General features: G+C 41.5%; 1 protein-coding gene across 1 annotated transcript in view; it reads right to left on the bottom strand.

Annotated features, from left to right (window-relative positions):
• Positions 1-353: 353 nt before the first annotated feature.
• The window catches only part of zgc:162872 (BAR_ACAPs and ArfGap_ACAP domain-containing protein), a gene marked incomplete at its 5' end in the record, with an annotated part of 15,580 nt that continues 12,484 nt past the window's right edge, over positions 354-3,449 (bottom strand). Inside the window, 1 exon segment of the mRNA XM_034239439.1 lies at positions 354-3,449. This exon segment is cut by the window's right edge and continues 244 nt beyond it.

Here is a 3,449-nt window from a genome sequence, read left to right on the forward strand (position 1 = left end):
CAACCTTATAAGTGTACTGAATATATAACTATAGTAATATATATTTAATGTATAAAACAAATATTAAATAGTATCATAATATCATAACCCTAACCTTTATAAAATATCTATATATAGCATACAACTCTTAAATATAAGGCCTTTTATGTGTTCATTTATTACTTTCATATTAATGTATCAAAATTAACTTGTTGACAACCCTTTAATTTATATAAATGTATGAATTGCCAAATAATATATATTATACATCAAATATAATTGAAATAATAGGCTTATTATGTTTGAGTATAATTGAGTGTTCTGTCTTACAGGTTACGTTACATATTGGACACTGAATGAATGACAGACATCAGGACGTGTTAAGCTTTTATTTAGCATCACATTAGTAACAGTCAGGAATAAAACATGAACATTTACCAATAAATAAGATGTGTTATTATGTTCAGGTTATTTAGCAGCAGCTGTGAGATCTGCTCCAGAGTCTTCCTCTTCAGTCTTTATTACAAATACAGAAATAAGAACATTTTTCAGTCAAAGAAAGTTTTATTTAAGCCCATTTCCACCAATTTAGAGAGAAAGAGATCCTTATCGTGACAAACCTTCTCCAGATGATGAATTGATATCTGAACATATGGTTTTAATACACATTCAAGTCAATATTTGGACATTTTAGTGGTTATTTTGACAGTTTTTAGAAAATAAGTCATTCTTTTTTCAGTATTTGGAGAATGTTTTGAGAACGGGATCTTCTCGAGAAATGGCCTCCCGCTATTCTGTTTCTGTAATACACACTGACATTAAATCCCTTTCTGAACACAAGACAAAAAAACATGAAATAAAACTAAATAAACACTCCGGCTGTTATCAAGACAACACAAACAATACATCCGACAGCCTTAAGGTGCAGTGAATCCGCATTAGAGCCTCTTTAAGACGAGTTTCTACGTGAAATATATTGAATAAAAGCTAAAAGAGGAATTCAAACCCTCTTTATTGTTGGCATACACACTCAGTAGCACACACACCATGGGACCCTCTGGACTTAAAGGTCCCCTGTTATCCTGTTCTTCATCAATACATCACAGGTGTCAGATATATCCAGAGCCTGTCTCTGATTGGCTGAAACACCAAACAGATCATTGCAGCATTACCCATAATCCCCTCTGTTTCAGCCCAGTTTCCAAAGTGCTGATTCTCTGTCTGTTACTTTAGATGAAAATATTGAGCCCCTCCCCACGCCCCTCTGAGAGACATTTGGTTACAAAGAACTCAATGGAGCTCTAGGAGGAGATTCAGGTGATAAGGGGGGGGGGGGGGGGGTTACCCTGGTTGCTGATTGGCTAATGGCTACACATCAGAGTCTCTTTGGACAGAGGGTACACGTGTTGATGTAGAAGAGACATGGAGAAGAGGATGTTGCATGATAGGAGACCTTTAACTCATCCTAGTACTAGGAGCAGTGGGCAGCCATTGTACAGTGTGTTGCGGTTGGGGGGGGGGGGGCGTTCGTGAACCGGTGACCCTCCGGTTCAAGTCCCAACAGACTGAGTGCTGATCTAATCAGACAGAAGTGGTTCTTACTGACCTCAGGTACTCATATTTTAAATAACATTAACAACAAACAGCTGTGAGGAGTTTCAGTAACTGTATTCAAAAGACAGGATAAAGGAATAGTTTTGAGTTAATATGCTTTCATGGAGTCAGGACGTGTTAGCCTAGCTTAGCATAAAGACTGGAAGTAAAGGGAAACAGCTAGCATGTCACGTTCATGTCATGTATGGTTACTTAGTACATAAACTGGAATGTAACAAGGTGTGCCCAGCCTGCTCTGATTGGTCAGCTCTGTTGTGATTGGTCAACCGCTTAGACATGTCCCGCCCATTAACCTCATGTAAAATGTGTTGGAGAGATAGCCAATAGGAGCGTGAGTGTTACATAGTGATGTCACTGTGTTCAGGAGGTAAACAAAGGAGTCCAATCAGGGGGGGGGGGGGGGGGGGGGGGAGAAACACAGGGATTTTAGCCTCTGCAGACCATTGACATGCACTGAAACCTACAGAACTACAGGACGCACCTTAAAGCAGAACAGGGCCTCGTTAAGATCAGAAGCACTTTATTGATCCCAGTTTGGGGATTTCTTTGCGTTGAAAGTCCGATTCATAAAATATTTAGTGAGGATATTGTCTTCCTTCATTTTCTTCCACAAGCCTCTTCAGACGCCTCGCAATGCAGACATTTCAAACACCAACTTGACGGTGAATCAGATCAAATAGTGGTTTCCGATCACACTCAACGAAGAGATGCAAGAGGCAAAACTCTAATCAGACATTTATCAAACTGAGATTATCTTTGTGTCTCGTCGACATCTTCCCCACAATATCGGTCGAAGCAGCTGTGGGATGTGTAGACTCTTCTTTTGACTACGTACGTAACGACCAAGTGGCTTTTTTATTTATACAGCTAACGGACATCTTATAGGTTAGCTAGGCGTCTGCTAACGGTAGCTTAAAGTTCTCACACAGGCTGACGCTCTGTTTCCACAGATTGGTCTCGAACAAAGTAACATTCCTCCAAAGTCGTCCGCTTGTAAAACGCCATTTAAAGTGAGACTGTTGTGTCTTTTTTCCCCTCAAATATAAACCGTTGTTTACAGCGAAACCTTCCGATGAAACTCGGTGTAACCAAGTCTCTTAGCTCCATGGGACTTGATGGAGGCGCTTCATTAGCCTTCCTTTTTGCAAACAATGACTCAAACTGAATGGAAACCTTAGCGATGGCTATCAGACCACAGGAGGAGCAGAACATGCAGATAATGAAATGATGTCTCACCTGATGAACCCAGGACCAACCGTACGTAACACGGTGTAAAGAATATACTACACAGCACTATCTTCAGCATTGCATTTTAGAAACGTGTAGCTGTCAGTCAACTTCTCTAAACGTCAATAGGAATATCGTCCGTTAACGAGACGTCTCTTAACAACCTGTCTCTTCAACTCGTCTGTTAACGAGCCGTCTGTTAACGAGCCGTCTGTTAACGAGCCGTCTGTTAACGAGCGTCTGTTAACGAGACGTCTGTTAACGAGTCGTCTGTTAACGAGACGTCTCTTAACAACCTGTCTCTTCAACTCGTCTGTTAACGAGCCGTCTGTTAACGAGCCGTCTGTTAACGAGCATCTGTTAACGAGACGTCTGTTAACGAGTCGTCTGTTAACGAGACGTCTCTTAACAACCTGTCTCTTCAACTCGTCTGTTAACGAGCCGTCTGTTAACGAGCTGTCTGTTAACGAGCCGTCCGTTAACGAGACGTCCGTTAACGAGCCGTCCGTTAACGAGCCATCTGTTAACGAGCCGTCCGTTAACGAGCCATCTGTTAACGAGCCGCCCGTTAACGAGCCGTCCGTTAACGAGCCGTCCGTTAACGAGCCGTCTGTTAACGAGCCGTCTGT

This window comes from Gymnodraco acuticeps, unplaced genomic scaffold, assembly GCF_902827175.1.
Source record: "Gymnodraco acuticeps unplaced genomic scaffold, fGymAcu1.1, whole genome shotgun sequence".
NCBI lineage: Eukaryota > Metazoa > Chordata > Actinopteri > Perciformes > Bathydraconidae > Gymnodraco > Gymnodraco acuticeps.